This window comes from Eleginops maclovinus, chromosome 22 (assembly GCF_036324505.1).
Source record: "Eleginops maclovinus isolate JMC-PN-2008 ecotype Puerto Natales chromosome 22, JC_Emac_rtc_rv5, whole genome shotgun sequence".
Taxonomy (NCBI): Eukaryota; Metazoa; Chordata; class Actinopteri; order Perciformes; family Eleginopidae; genus Eleginops; species Eleginops maclovinus.
Genome location: NC_086370.1, coordinates 21,470,657 through 21,488,041, shown reverse-complemented (window position 1 = coordinate 21,488,041; position 17,385 = coordinate 21,470,657).

Below are 17,385 nucleotides of genomic sequence, written 5' to 3'. Positions count from 1 at the left end.
CCTCCAACAACTCAACATACATGGTGCAAATAAGATAAATAAAATAGTGCAAAAAGAGATTTTTTTGGGATTCCAGATTTCCAATACCAAAAACACGCTGCAGCTGAAAGCCTTTGGATGTTCTTACTGTATGTGTGTGTGTGTGTGTGTGTGTGTGTGTGTGTGTGTGTGTGTGTGTGTGTGTGTGTGTGTGTGTGTGTGTGTGTGTGTGTGTGTGTGTGTGTGTGTGTGTGTGTGTGTGTGTGTGTGTGTGTGTGTGTGTGTGTGTGTGTGTGTGTGTGTGTGTGTGTGTGTGTGTGTGTGTGTGTGTGTGTGTGTGTGAGATGCTTCTACTTGCAGTATTTGATTCAGTTTTTCTTTTAATTGTATTTATCTTTCTTTATCTCTGCATTATACTTGCAGCATTGTACGCTGTTGATTTATATTGCTTGTATTATCTTTATTTAATTCTATGTATTTTAATGTAGTTTTATGCTTGTAGCAGAGTCTGGGATTCCAGATTTCCAATACCAAAAACACGCTGCAGCTGAAAGCCTTTGGATGTTGCATCACAGCGACTGATGTAAAGTAAACAATCACAGTAGGAGATATCAATTAAACCTCTATCCTGGACCTTTGGCTTCAATCTCTTCATTCACCCCCCCCGACAGAGAGGCAGCAGGGAGCATTTCAGGTCAGTGTCTTGCTCAAGGACACTCCGGTGCGTGGACTGAAGCAGGTGTGTGTCTGTTAAAGCTCTGCCTCCAATTTCACTCTTTAACCTTTCCCTTTCTCCTCCTCTGGTGTGTATTCAGTGGTAGTGTGTGTACGTCAAGGTTGCCTGATGGCTTGAGCTACGATACTGTCAGTAACGTGTGTGTGTGTGTGTGTGTGTGTGTGTGTGTGTGTGTGTGTGTGTGTGTGTGTGTGTGTGTGTGTGTATGTGTATGTGTATGTGTATGTGTATGTGTGTGTGTGTGTGGCTTGACCGGTGATAGCATCAGCTTTCTTGCCTGTCAGGAAGATACCTGGCTTGCGTCTTACTTTCACACAGTGTCTTATGTACAAGGACATAGGCCACACACATACACACACACACACACACACCACACACGGGTCAACCAAGGATCCATTATTCATGTGTATATATCTGTGTGTGTGTGTAATAGCCCTGCCATTACAGGGTTCAGTACGAGACAGATTGGTTGGACGTGTGATTGATATGTGCATCTCCATGTCCTTTCGTGTGTGTGTGTGTGTATTTGTATTTGTGTGTCCCTTTAGGTGTGTGTATGGCATAAGATGTATTTCAAGGTTAAACTGGAACCGTAAACAGATCGTAAACAGGAGCATTATATCGATGATTGCTCGGGAGGGAGGCTTGTCAAGTGAAAGTAAATGTAAAACAGAAACACTGTTTTTTTTCACATGATATTAACATCGCTGCAGGTTGTCCACACCCAGGCGTTTACAGAACTCTGAGACACAATTTACCAAGCCTGCAAAGTAAGCACAGGGATATATTTTAATCGTTATACCAAGGAGTTTGAGACAGCATAATGTGAAGCCACATATTACACTGCCTAATTGAATACTGGATTCTGATTGGTCAATTTGGACATTTCAGAGGTCTGCTGTTTTTCTTTTGTTAAGGAGACCACATACCACTCAAGATCGCATCTTCCTCCCTGCCAGTGTTTGACTCCTTATCTGTTTGATATATATTTGTTAATCTGTGAATATGAGCTGTTTGTATTCATGTTTACATCAGTGTTTCTTTCATTCATTTATTTAATCTGTGAAAGGTTATGCTGGCTTCCTGCTGTGTTCTGTACAGCACCTTGGTCAACATGTTTTTAAATGTGCTTTATAAACACATGGGAGTGATTGATTGTTAGATAGGGGCTGCTTCAAGGTAAGCCTGACTCTATCAAACAAGCTAGTCTTAAGCTCGAGTCAGCCCGAAACCCAAGTAAAAAACGTATTAAGCTAATAGCAGTATAAGTAGGGGCTGGTTCAAGGTAAGCCTGAGCCAGACCTAACTATAAACTCTACTCAAAATGAAAGTCTTCAGCCTTCTCTTAAATATGGAGAGGGTGTTTGCCTCCTGAACTCAAACTGGGAGCTGGTTCCACAGAAAAGGAGCTTCAAATCAAGAGGTTCTGTCCCCAAATGTGCTTTTAGAGACACATTATGAACGGGTGTGACGCAGGAAAACAATCAGACTTAAAACACAGCCTTCCAGGAAAGAGAGCTTCGTTAAGAGTCTGCTTGTGGTGACAGAGGGCCTCTGCAGGTCGTGTTACAGAGTAAGCATCGTGGCACTGAGCTGAATGTGTCTTCTTTAAAGCTGAACATTTGTGACAGAGAACAAACTGTGGTCGTGTGAAAGGCTAAGCATTATGACACTGAGCTGGAGTTGGTACTTTTTAAAGTGCAGCTACGGCGAAAGTGACCTTACAATGTTCTCTAATGAAGCACATTCGCTCTGACAGCGCTCGGAAGTTCGTCCTCAGTCCTGGAACGCGAGCAGAAGTTGGTCGAAATGTCTTTAATGTCGGCGTTAATTTTCTTCTCAGACATTTAGACTTCATTGTTCTGCATCTTTTTTATACTGCAATGGCATGTTCTCCTACATCATGTCTATGAAAGCTTATTATTTTAGCAGTGTTTTGTCTGGGAATGAAGCCATGAGGGTCGTTTTAGAGGCGGTTGCCGGAGAAACATAATAACATTTAAACATTGCTGTATTATTCTGTGTAAATATGCCACATCAGCAGTTTTCCTTTGTATTTATGTTGCGTTTATGTCCTTAAATAGAAACCAACTCAAGATAAATCACAGCAAGAGTGCTTTTGCCAAGTGCTACAGGTTTGATAGTAATATTTTTGATTCACATGTGCTACAGAAAATAGAGGATAACGTCCGTCTTGAAATCAATCTGAGTTTGAAAACAAAAACAAGCTCTCTCAGATTAAATTGAGCTCTAAAGTCCAGCCCAGATTACTTTGGAGACAACCTTTCCATGTGGATTTCACGTGTGTGTATCTGTTGACCCTCGCTGGATTTCCTCTCCTCCTCTTCCTCCCCTGAGAATACACCTGCCCAGGTTTGTGTGTGAGCAGAGAGGACTGCAGCTGTCGTGGGATTGGCTCAATTTTAAAATGCCAGCTGCAGCAGCGATGGAAATCAGGCAGGTGTGACTTCCAGCTTAATTAAAGAATCAGAAATCAATGCAAAGTTTAGGAATAAAAACAGACAGCTGGTATCTATGCACTGTTGGACTTGATGTTGCATAATAAAAGAAAATTCCCTGATAATAGAAGTATTCATCCTGATGAAAAGAAAAGATGACGCACGTTATGACATCCCCCCCCCCTAGCGTTCCAACAAATTGTACGTGGGGGCGGGACATCCCTAAGCGGTTGACCAATCACAACAGAGCCGGCCAGCTAACCAATCAAAGCAGTTTCTGGTTTCATACAGAGGGTGAAAAGAGGAGCTGCAGCACAGGTAGTATGAGAAACATAAAGAGAGAATGAACAGAACAGGACCCCTTTTTGTGCTTTATGATGGTAAACAGCATTTCTGCATATTCTCCACTCACTGGCAGCCTCTTTTTCCAATGAATGAAGCATTGTGTGAACTGCCTGCTTTCACATTGATGTGGCAGGATTGGATAGTGGGCGAACAGAGCACTGCACTCTGACACCGGACACTAGGATCCCACATTTTGTTAGGTTTATGCAACAAATTCACTTCAGTCATCATCATACTTTCTCCATTAAGTCGATTGTTTGCTAACCTTCTCTCTCACCCTGTTAATACATCAGACTCCCCATTTCCATTCACCGGACACATCAAAAGCTGAACAGTATACACTCACAGTTGTTTGATTAGGCACTGATGCGTTACAATATGTTCATATGTTCCTGGAAAAGGAGGATGCAGGTTAAAGCCAAATATATGAAGACACTCTTGCACAGCAAAGAAGCTTTTAAATAAACACGGTGTAAACAACTCAAAGGCAGTTAGAGAGCCTAATATGCATATCCAACACCTTTCATACCCTCTCTGTGGTGTAGTACTCCCAACAATCCGCCTGCAGACTGACAACAGTGTGATAACAGAAAAACAGAACCATTATTTCCTGTAAACAACAGAAAATCCCTTGTACGGTAAAAGCTTCAGTGTCTTTGTGTTGGGGTGCCTCGGCTTGTTTGTGCTGCAGCATCACTGAGGCTCCCGTTAGAGGCGGGGTGTTAATTACCAGTCCGTCTCACTGATAGACTCGGAGCATTAATGCAATCAGCTTCAGAAGCAATTAATTCACATCTGCTCTGATCAAATTTGCCTCTTCCATGTTTTGATGATGTATCCACACACAATTATTCCCTTAATCTGATGAGAACAATTAGTCTTCTTGCCATGGTGACGGCGGCTAATTACCAAGTATCACTGATCCACATCGCAGAGTCCAAACCGCTTGTGTCTGCCACCTTGAACAAGTCTTTTTATGACAATGAGGCGTGCTTTAGTGGAAACACACTGTCTTATATTCACAGCTTCTTTAATGAGAAATTAATGTGTTGTAGTCAAGAAATGTGCACATTGGTTATCTGTTCTTGTTCCTCTTCTGTGCTACATTTACTTTAAACCTGACGGAGGCCGACAGGTGCAAATACACTCAAAACATTTCCAATAGTACAAATGCACTGCAGTTTACAAAATAATGCATATACAAAAAAACACCTGCAAGCATCAAGCCCTACAAATAAAAAGCTCTTCAAGAAGCTCAGAGCACAGCGGAAACCAGAGGACACTAAAAAGTGACGCACACAGCTGGGACAGGAGCGCTTGATGACATTAAGGGATTATAAAGTTGGTTTACTGTGTCTGCTGTGAAATAGCTAGCTAACCGAGCTAACAGTCACTTCAAACACACTGACAAACCCTTCTGAACCGGGCTTACAGTTCCAACAGAGACAACAGATGTCCAACTTTATCTCATCAAACGTCAACAAGTGCTTCGGTTCCAGCTGTGTGCGTCACTTTTTAGTGTCCCCCCGATTCCGTTGTGTTTTCGAGGTTCTTGTAGCAGTTTTAGCAAATGCAACTTGGTGAGGCTGTTTCTTCATTTGCACGTGTTTTGACATATTTGTGATTTTACATTTGTCTTATAATAGTAAGGTTCTTTAAGAGAGAGAGAGAGAGGTACGTGTGTAAATATCCGAATATAAAGCTGGACTGCCTGCATTAAGCGGGTTATTGAACCTGAAGCCTGTTAATTCTGGCCCTGGACGACTTCAGAAAGTTCAACATTTGCATCTTTTCTGAAGCTGCAGCACAATGCAAGTGTTTTGGGTCTTTATTTGCATCTATCGGCCCCCGTGAAATCTGGCTTTCTTTTATGTGACACCAGGTGAAAACACACCTTCCAATCCGCCCCTAAAATATGCTTATGCTTTATTTTTCTTCCTGCACCTTCCACCTCTTTTTATGTACGTCTACTCTCTGTTTGACCTTATTCAATGCCTTCCCTTTCCTTCTTTGTTGCATTATTTGTAATCTTCATTTGTGTGCTTTGAATTTCTCCCTCGTTTGTTTTCCGTCTCCTTCCTAATCTCTGCAGGAGCACCTTCGCTCTGCACGTGCATCATGGCTGTATATGCAAATGCATCGGCTATAAATTAAACTGTACTCTGCAGAGTTGACCTTGTCTCCTCAAAGTGTGTGTATGAGCCCCCCCCAATCCGAGCCATAAATCACTGTTATTCACCGGGTCAGACACTTTGAGCCACAAATGCACACTGAGTGACACACACGCACCCATCACAGGGGTTCTCTGATAGTGTGTGTGGGGGCAGTCTGTCACCTACAGTGCCATATGTCAGTGTATATGTAGCCCAGGTTGATTTAAACAGCTAGTTTAAATGCTAAGTCCTGGCTCTCCGTCACCCGCAGAGACAGCTGCTGTACGGGTGCCATGCACACACCCCCATTCATCAACGGTCAATCAAAAGTAATCTAAACTATACAAACATGAGGAAGTTTAAGTGTCAGCGGCTTAAAGCATTATTGAAGAAGTGCCTTCGGTTCCCCGTCTTCCTCTTTTTGTTCACGATGTTTACCTATGTGTTTTGTTTATTTCAAATAAGAACTAAAATGCTGGGAAATCACTGAACTGGTTCAAGAGCTTAAAGGACTTTCAGAAACTGGGAAAACAAATTAAAAAATACAGGTACAAATACATTTAAAAACAAATCAAATAAAAACACAAACATGAAAATAAGACAACTATTATTATTATTAATAATCATAATAAATGCATTTAATGATTAGAACACCTTTCCAAATAAGCTGAAAAAAAGAATAATATTAATAACAATTAAAAAAACACAACAATAATTATATGAATAATAATATGATTCATATTACATACATTTATTCATTGTAGCACCTTTCGGAACACTTTTACCAAAATAAAATGAACAAACACATTTTCAATAAAAGATAAAGAAACAAAGACAATTATATAAAAGAAATCTTCAATAACTGGGAATTTAAAAGTGATTTTTAAGAAAAAGGGACTGAGTTTGAAGCTCTTTCCTCAGGTAGGACATTCCAAAGAACATATGGATAAATTCAAAGTAAATATAATTAAAAATTCTAAATATTAGAGCGGGAACCACATTACAAGATTCAGACTAAATAATCTGGTTTATAAAAGAAATAAAATACCTTAGAAATCTCCGCTTTTATTTTACATGAAGCAAGAATCCTACAACTTGAAGCTTTTCATTGAGCAGTCTATCACTTCAAAATCTGGAACCCTGTGGCCTGTGTGTTTGCTGCACATGTGGATCAAAGTAACCCAGTTTCCCTAAAAAGTGAACATGAAGATCCTCACTGAGGTCTCTTTTATCGCCGGGCGAGAGAGTGAGTCACGTTCCGCTCTCAGGTGTTTTTGTTTTTTTGTCTACTCCCTGTGTTTGCTTCTCATCAGCCCAGAAGCAACCACCCACTGGGGCCTCTCGGTTCTGTAGCTCAGTTACAGACTGTGTGTTGTTGTTGTTGTTGTTGACTCTCAGCACCTAAAGCATGGTGGGTGAAGATGACGGAAACCAATTTGGGCAATGTCGACCATTCAGTCTGCAGCTAACGTGAAACAGCTAATTAGGGATTTGCATTTCAATCTAAACAGATTGATTGCAGCAACAGACAGGGAGTGGGGGGTGGGGGGCTGCAGAGGAGAATGAAAGAGAGACAAATGAAAAATCAGAGCCGTGAGAGCGAGCGGCTACAGTCGCCAGTGTGATGATGTGCATGGTAATGAGGCGGGGACAGTCAGACAGCAGCTACACTTATCTGAAGCTTTTACAACACGCTGGTGCTCTGTTTGCATCCCGAGGGACAGGAATTTAAATATCCAGTTAGGAAATGTTCACCGAGGATGAAGGACAAAGAGGTATGCTGGAGGAATTACAGACCAGAGTGTGTTGTGATGAAACAGAAGCACAGAACATAGTGAGTTACTGGCTCGGCCAATCACTGAAGAGGTATTTTGCGTCATGAGTTCAATTATAAGTTTACAAAATCAATCAAACGTTGGCCAATTAGTCTTGATACTTGAATATACTTTACAGCCTACATCACAGCTCTCCGTAGAGTTTCATTTATTTTGTTTACAGCTCATAACTTCAAACAGAAGCCTCAGATTGCTCATAATAAAGGGAAATACGAAGAGTAAATTGCAAGCTATGTTATTTTTATCAACTAAGATGAATTAATTTACTGAATTTATTGGAAAAGGGGGCTTGATAACACATACATACTACTGTGTAATATCTGTCTATATATACATTTAAGAAGTACAATAGAAGATTGTTTCAGGTGTGTGACATATTCCATTATAACTGAATTGCTGACTAAAAATGGACTATGGGCAGCAGTTGGTCCCCGGGCCATAGTTTGGACACCCCTGCTCTTGAACAATATTATCCAAAGGCTTGAAACACATTCACAATACAACACAATGCAAGTACTTCATTTTTAGGACCTCATACCTCCCTAAGTGTTGGTATTTCTTGTAACCCTCTCTTATTTGTCTTATCTTTATAATCTATGTACAAGACACACATGCATGGTATTACATGTGTTAAGTGTTTGCTGTATGTCTACATAGTTAGCCACACAGTTAACTAACACACCTCCATAATCATAATCATTTATATATCGCGTTTCCTGCTATTAAAAGCGTTACAATGAGTGGAAGTGATTACATGTTAATCTGTGTGTGTGTGTGGGTGTGTGTGTGTGTGTGTGCGGGTGTGTGTGTGCGCGCGCGTGCGTGCGTGTGTGCGAGGCCAGGCCGTAGATTACTTCCGTGTTTACATCTTTTTTCTTGTTTGTGTTTTATTCTGCAGTTACTGAATATTTGATTGATTTTTTAAGAAAAAGTAATCAAGTGAAAGCATTTCTATTAAAGGTACCAAACCCTACCGGACCAAGCTGGGCTGCACTGTGTTTTAGAGACACGCTAGAGACGTTAAATCAGCGGATTCTGACTTTTAGAGGAGCTGGACGTGTCTTGTTTTCTGCTGGTTTCAGATCAACGCCCGATTTGTTCGCAGAGCGTCCACCTTATTTTAATGATGTCTTCCAGGAACAGCGTCTGCTTCAGATCGGCTGCAGTTATTGAGACGATAGATCAACTTTCTCGATGAAAAGCAGCACTGGATCGTTTTGAGTTTGTCCTATTTTTGATTTTCAATAGAAATGCTGCTTTCTGTTTTAATGATTGAGTTAACGTGATAACCTGAAGCACATTTTGTTCCAAATCATCCCTTAAAAACTGTTACTGATTAGAAGCAAATGAGTTAAAACAAACTGCTCCTTATCCTGGACTGCACACACACACACACACACAAACACACACGCACATGCACACACACAAACACACACGCACATGCACACACACGCATGCAACATTTCCGAAAAATAATTTGACTCAACAAAACAAGAAACAGACAGTGACAAGTTAGGATCTCTGATGGACACACACACACACACACACACACACCACACACACACACACACACACACACACACACACACACACACACACACCACACACACACACACACACAGTCAATTGGAAATCTCTGCCACGGGCTACAAACAATAACAAACTGATTAACATTCTGTACCCTGAACGCAACACAGCTTCACTTTCCTGTGACTCCCTCTCCTCTATTATTTGTCCCCCCCCTCCTCCCCCCTCTCTCCCTTTTCTTCTGTTGATTTAATGCTCTCACAGCACATGAGAGAGAGACAATAGGATGACAGAGCTGTGTGTGTGTGTGTGTGTGTTGTTGTGTGTGCGTGTGTGAGCGATGATGACTGGAATAGAACATAATGAGGTACAGTTACTACACCGCTGAGATGACAGTATGCGGCAGGGAACATCTCCCCCTCTGTCTCCCCCTCTCTCTCTCTGCTGTAAACAGATGTAGACTACAACAGTGTAACCACTATCCCCCTGGGTTCTTTGGGAGCCTCTCACTCATGAAATCCATCTTTCTCCCCCCCCCCCCTCTGTCCTGCCTTCACATCTCCTCCTGCTCTGTGGGGCCACAGTGGACCGGCGGTGGCCCAGTTGTAATTACGGAGCTGAATGATCTGGCTTGTAGTGCCATTGATGGGTGTGTTGCCACTCTTGTTTCTCGTCGGATCTGAGGGAATTATCCAGAGTGCAACACGCTGCTGCTCGGCCCGCTCCGCAGCACTCGATCCAAATATGAATCGATAACTTGTTTAGGCCCAAATTATGAAGCAAAACCACAACACCAGAACTGGAGAATGCTGTTTTACACCTTACTGCACGAGCGGGTTCCTATTAAGGACGTGGCGAGTGATTAAAGGCTCCTGCATTCAGACACACACCAGAATCCACACTCAGTTTCAGCCTGCTGCGGGAAGTCTGTGACTGAAACCAGAGGACGGGTTAGACAGGTGTATATCAGTATGTAGCGTCTCTACTTTAAAGAGTCCTCCCTGCTGATGTTCAGGGGTATATCAGTATGTAGCGTCTCTACTTTAAAGAGTCCTCCCTGCTGATGTTCAGGTGTATATCAGTATGTAGTGTCTCTACTTTAAAGAGTCCTCTCCTGCTGATGTTCAGGTGTATATCAGTATGTAGTGTCTCTACTTTAAAGAGTCCTCTCCTGCTGATGTTCAGGTGTATATCAGTATGTAGTGTCTCTACTTTAAAGAGTCCTCTCCTGCTGATGTTCAGGTGTATATCAGTATGTAGCGTCTCTACTTTAAAGAGTCCTCTCCTGCTGATGTTCAGGTGTATATCAGTATGTAGTGTCTCTACTTTAAAGAGTCCTCTCCTGCTGATGTTCAGGTGTATATCAGTATGTAGCGTCTCTACTTTAAAGAGTCCTCTCCTGCTGATGTTCAGGGGTATATCAGTATGTAGTGTCTCTACTTTAAAGAGTCCTCTCCTGCTGATGTTCAGGTGTATATCAGTATGTAGCGTCTCTACTTTAAAGAGTCCTCTCCTGTTGATGTTCAGGTGTATATCAGTATGTAGCATATGTAGAGTCTCTACTTTAAAGAGTCCTCTCCTGTTGATGTTCAGGTGTATATCAGTATGTAGTGTCTCTACTTTAAAGAGTCCTCTCCTGCTGATGTTCAGGTGTATATCAGTATGTAGCGTCTCTACTTTAAAGAGTCCTCTCCTGCTGATGTTCAGGTGTATATCAGTATGTAGAGTCTCTACTTTAAAGAGTCCTCTCCTGTTGATGTTCAGGTGTATATCAGTATGTAGTGTCTCTACTTTAAAGAGTCCTCTCCTGCTGATGTTCAGGTGTATATCAGTATGTAGCGTCTCTACTTTAAAGAGTCCTCTCCTGCTGATATTCAGGTGTATATCAGTATGTAGTGTCTCTACTTTAAAGAGTCCTCTCCTGCTGATGTTCAGGTGTATATCAGTATGTAGCGTCTCTACTTTAAAGAGTCCTCTCCTGCTGATGTTCAGGTGTATATCAGTATGTAGCGTCTCTACTTTAAAGAGTCCTCTCCTGCTGATATTCAGGTGTATATCAGTATGTAGTGTCTCTACTTTAAAGAGTCCTCTCCTCCTGATGTTCAGGTGTATATCACTATTTTTTGTCTTCAATGCAAAACATAAAACCTGATAAATAGACGTGGGGAAAACCCTTGTGATGCCAATTGAAAGGAGCACCACCACTAGTGCAGACTGCAAAAAGGGATTTCCTCTTTATTGTTACCCTCCTGGAGAAAAGACAGCCCCTTTATCTTGGATGGTTCCTGAAATAAACCCCGATAAAGATCAATTGAAATGCAGACATTTCAGGCATTGGTTCTTAAAGTTAGAATTGTCAGTGAAGATTTGCTCTGGATATTATTCTCTTTGCATATACCAATGAAGCGTTTCGTCTCTACTGCTGTCTGGCTAACAATGCAACAATAACACTCATCTTTTAACTGTAGCATTGGCGCTTTCCAAGTGTTTGCTTGGGACCCAAAAAGCACCACTTTGAGCCCACAGATCAACACAAGCTGGCCATGCATAATATCATCATATGGACTCAAGTATGGTCTTATAGGATTTGGCCAGAAATGATCATTTTATCACATATTAAGGTTTCAGAAATGTTTAAGCCCTACTGATCCTGCCCTGAGGAACACCTGTTAAACCAAGAGGCAAAGGATTTAAAAGAGGCTTAGTATTTCACGTCCCAACTTCCCGCCTCTGCCTCTTGCGCCACTTCAGCCTTCCTTTGTATCTCTTTATACTTCTCTGTCTGAAGAAGTCCTCAGAGGGAAAACCGGAGATTGTTTGTTTATGATGCTTGGGTTTTGATTCTCCCAGATCGAGTTTATTTGCCACAGCATAACGTCCCACATCCCCCCGTTCACTGAGAGGTCCGGATGTCGATGATAGACAATCTATCTGATTCTCTAATCTGCCTGTGATTCGCTCGCACCATGTAAAGTGCTGTCTTCGGTGGCCCCTGCTCGTCATCTCAAAGGGAGGACATTGTGTGTGTGTGTGTGTGTGTGTGTGTGTGTGTGTGTGTGTGTGTGTGTGTGTGTGTGTGTGTGTGTGTGTGTGTGTGTGTGTGTGTGTGTGTGTGTGTGTGTGTGTGTGTGTGTGTGTGTGTGTGTGTGTGTGTGTGTGTGTGTGTGTGTGTGTGTGTGTGTGTGTGTTATGTCTATAACAAGCTCAGAGAGGTTGATGTACGACCGGCCAGCTCCCATTCACTCCCTGCTTGATCATGTTGATGGATTGTCGGTCCAAATGTGTGTGTGTGTGTTGCTGTAGATTGAGAGATATAAGGTGAGTTTCGTGCTGAGCTCCCCACGGCCAAACCTTAAACACAATTGAAAAGGAAACTGGTGCACGGGCAATGGCCAAATGAGAGTTGCGGATGTCGGAGAGAACTCATTTACTCCTGGTAATAACGCAGTGTCGTCTGCATAGAGTGAAATCAACAACCCACCTTGTCCTTCCTTGTTCGTGTACTACAGGCTTCTTGTTGTCAGAACTCTGAGACTGAATCTTGTTTGTCTACTGCACTTGATGTAAAGAACAAGGCCTTCACTTTGACCCAATGTTGGAATGAACCCACCAACTCTGTGGTTGCAAGACAAACCAGTCTGGGTTGCAGTTCAGGGCTGATGAAGCTGAGATGTGTACCCGCAGTGATCGTGTTTCTGCTGGTAATGAGTTTTTTTGCCTGCATTCGAACACGTGAAAATGAGGTCTCCCCTGCTGCAGGGAGGTTTCCACTCGTCTGATGAGGTTTCTAACTCACGACACCATTGAAAAAAACCAGATTGCATTCACACGTCTGAGTTAATGACAGAGATTTAATCACATCCAAATACAAAATGTGAGACAAAGTGAAATGGTATTCCAAACACAATGGAGAGTTTTTTGAAGCCCAGAGGAGAGAGCATTGGTTTATGCTGGTTCCCAGGCATTAGTAAGCATGTTTGATTTGGTGTTTAATGTATAGTGGACACTTTTCTTTCCAGCAAACACTCATCAGCAAGTCAAACACAGGGGGACTTGCATAGGGATTAACCCTTATGTGTTTTGTCTGATCTAGCTACATTTCAAAATCTTGTTTTTTGTTGCAAAAGGTAAGATTCAAGCCTTTAAATAATTCTAATGCTTACATAACAAGTCCTTTTATTACATCTAACCTGTTGTGAAAACATTTGTTGATCAACTTGATATGAAATAAGACCTTACATATGTCTCTAGATCTCCAGTGTCCCAATAAGAAATATGATTATGATCCGCTCAGTTAATTTAACTTATTCAAATATATTAAATTAATATATTCTTTATTGTTGAATTCAAAGAGTATTAAAACTAATTCAAACAAAAAAACACCTTAATTTATTCAATTATAAAGAATAACTTCACCATTAATGCCCAATGTGAGACACGTGTAACTTTTCAGAGATCTGACGCTGGGGGGGGAAAAATATCAGAAATGTGTATCTAAGTAGAAATGGGTCCAGGATATTATGGGTTAATGCCATATGAGGTCAGAGCTGTCCTGTCCGTCCAATCAAAATACTTCCAACACATTCGATAAACACACACTGCTTTTTCAAGCATTTCTTGCATACTCTGGAGAGCTGAAAAAACAAGATCCTATCACCAAGTGGAAAGCAACGTCTTGTCTGAACTCTTACCTGGATTCCTCCTGTGTGAGCGATATGGCTTTAATGAGGGATACCATGAATACATTTCACCTCATTAGTGGAATTTTAAAAGTAGTCAGGAGATATCGTGTCATTTGGACAGCGTAGAGAAAGAGAGAGAAAACTAGTTCCTGATGTAAGCCAGGACACCTTGAGATAAACAGCAGACAGTCTTTTAAGAGCAACAATAAAGGATGCTTCCAGAACTAATAAGAGACCCCAGTTGTGTATATCCCCGCCTGAAGCAAAGCAACATATCACTTAGATCTGTATTGCAAACAGAAGCTGCATGGGTTTGGGGTGTCATGTTGATCGTGATGAAAAGTCATTTTTAATCCAAATCCAACGAGAAAGTCTTTGAACTGAAGCCACGGAGGATTTAGCTTGACAGTTTAAAACCAATTTAGTTTTATTTATTCACTCACTTCCATAAACAGGTGGATTTCAGGATTTTTTGTGACACTTCATAAGTCGTATTAATAATAAATGCAAGCTGCAATCGCAGAGTGACTCAGATTCGAGTTTTAAAACGCGAAGAATGGTTGATCATAGATGCAAATGACAGATATATATTCTTTTGACTCCTGCATTTCCTTTCAGCCCGTAATGCGTCTCCTGTGTAGAGAAAACTGGTGTTTATGTCTCTTCCATCTTCTCATAAAGCACCCTGCCAGAATTCGCAGCACAAATCACAGCATTTGTCTCAAAGTTCCTGATGAAGCCGGGCTTTAAATTGATGCTTCACTCCATTAGGGCTTTAGTTTAGCTCATTACTTCAGTCAGGCTTTGCTGTTTTGCCAATTAAGCCAATACAACTGCTCTTAACACCAATGGATTTTACCATCAGACATCGATTAAGGCAAAATGATGGCATATACTTTTAGGGTGATGTTGAACTTTTCCCTGATCATAAAATGACAAAAATAATTTCCTAAAGATACCAACAGAACAACTCTCCTGGCAACAAAATCCCAAGATGCCATAAGATTTCCCAAGTGGGCAAAGTTGTCATCCTAGAGCCTTTTCTCCTGTGAGAGTGGATCGACCATCTTCCATTGAAACAGAAAGCAGATACAGACGAATGGAAGACGTCAGAATGTATTTTATGTGGCAGAAATTGTTTGTCTTTTGTACACAACATACATAAATGATTGAGGCGCTTTAATTTTTCTGTCCTTGGAAGACAATTTGACTCCACTCATTGGAATGTATTCCCTCCAGAAAACTTGCCATAGACCGCCACAAACATTTTTTGTAGCATTTTTTCATTTGTAAAAACAGCTAGAAGATGTGCTTTTAACAAATGTACAGCTATATTGCAAACAACCGACAATGCAACACTCATACAGCAGTATGCTTCCCCTTCGAAAATAACCATGTGTTGACACATGTGTGATGACAGCTAGAGTTCGTCCGTCACTGAATCAAGAAGATGTTTATGAAACCATAACACTCATCATTTTCTCAAACATATCTGCAAAATTGTATCGCCTGTTAATGAATGGTTCACACACACACACACACACACACACACACACACACACACACACACACACACACACACACACACACACACACACACACACACACACACACACAGAACTCTCTAGGAAATGTGACCATGCACTTAGCCCGGTCCACGAGGACCCGTGTGGCTTCTGATCGCTCCAAGCTTTCATTTTAGGGCCGATGTAATCTCCACTTCCTGCGGGTTCGTCTCATTCTCTCACTCTCGTCCTGTCATTAGAACTCTCCGGAGATGCACCGGTTTCTCTCCGGCCTCCTCTTCCTCTTCCTCTGTTTCCATGTCGTCCTCTCCTCTTCCCATCTGATCCACGATTCAAATTACCCCAAAAGCCTAATGCTTCCTTTTAGTGATGCATGAGTGGGATCAACTGAAGAGAGTCAAGCAGTGGATTAATCCACACACGCACGCACGCACGCACGCACGCACGCACGCACGCATGCACACACACACACATAATTAATACATTAATGGACAGCTCAGGAAGAGGATGCATTCAATTCCAACTGCACTCTCTCTTGAATGACTACGTGTGTGTGTGTGTGTGTATGTGTATGTGTGTGTGTGTGTGTGTGTGTGTGTGTGTGTGTGTGTGTGTGTGTGTGAGTCTGAGTGAGTGTTTATTAAAAAAACCTGGCAGGTGCAGGTTTGAATCAACCACATCTGGATGTTTTGGGTGTGGAGAATCAATGTAAGGCTGAGGAATGTCCTACACACACACACATAGACACACACACACACACACACACACACACACACACACACACACACACACACACACACACACTCAGGTTGTTATTATGGACCATGCACGGCCTATTTTCTGCTTGTAAAGGTCCAGTAATTGGAGGTAAGTTAGTAATTAAATCAGACGGTATTTAGGTGGCCTCAGAGCTCCGTAAAACTATTGGAGAGGCCTGTAAAGTCCCTCACTGTTTTGCTTTGCGTGCTGAAAGATGCATCTGTTTTTCAGATAAGCTCCAATTTGTAAACACACAAAATAAAGCGAGTACACTGTGCTCCATATCTCAATGTGTGGCCCTAATCCTTTCCATATTGCCTCACCTGTATTTAATTTGTGTCTGGAATTTACTCCCTACTTTAATTACAACGATTGCCTTCAGTTGAATCTAATGTCCCTACAGCTTAAATTAATTCCATATTCCTAACAAATTGCATGTTGAACTTCAAGTTCCCTTTTGATTTAATAACAAATGCTTGCCCTTAAAACCCCTACAATGGAAATCTAAATCTCCTAATTGGCTTTTGGCTCTTAATCCTTCCCTCCAGTGAGATGTGACACCGCTGAGCAACTAAAGGCATGATTACAGTGTTCAAAAAGAAGGTGCTTCAATCAGAGCAAATCACACGTATTTGTTACCGAGAGGAAGTGGCTTTCTCAGCATCTCTCTCGTGATGCTCTGTGATGCAGCACATAAAAGCCACTCATTGTTCAGTGGGCTCTGACTGTTGAGTGCCACTTAATATTTGCATTGGATCACACGTTCTGTAATTAACAGACAGACATGTGCAGTGTGTGTGTGTGTGTGTGTGGGGGGGGGTTATTCACCAGTGGGTTATGAGATATTTAAGGTATCTAATAAAAGGTCCCTTCAGTGTGTGTTAACCACAGACTTTATGTCAGGCTAACTACCAAAAACACATTCAACAAACCATTGACTTCCAGACAAGGTAACAGGAAGTGCTAAAATGCTGACCCATGTCCGGGTTTCATCCGGGCTACAGTCTGTTAGCTCCATCCCAAGTCTTTGTTACATCTTGTTGAGGTTGTAAGATATATAAAGACTTACTTAATGACTGCAAATAAACTGGAACAAACAACTCTCAAATTCACACTTCCTCAGTTTCTTTTTTTAGATTGGAGGGTATGATACTCTATCTGGGACCCAATTCAAGGCAAGAATTGGCCCAAAACAGCCCGTGTAATATATTTGAGAATGTGCAAAGTTGTGAGGCATGATTGAACTTGACGAAAAAATGGTAGCTGTGAATTAAATTGAACAAGATGTTTTGTTTTAAAACAGCTGGACTCTCAGAGCTTGGACTCAAGTTGGAGAAACATTGGTTTTTATTCCAAGTTGTTTAAAATGGGATAAGTCCGGCTA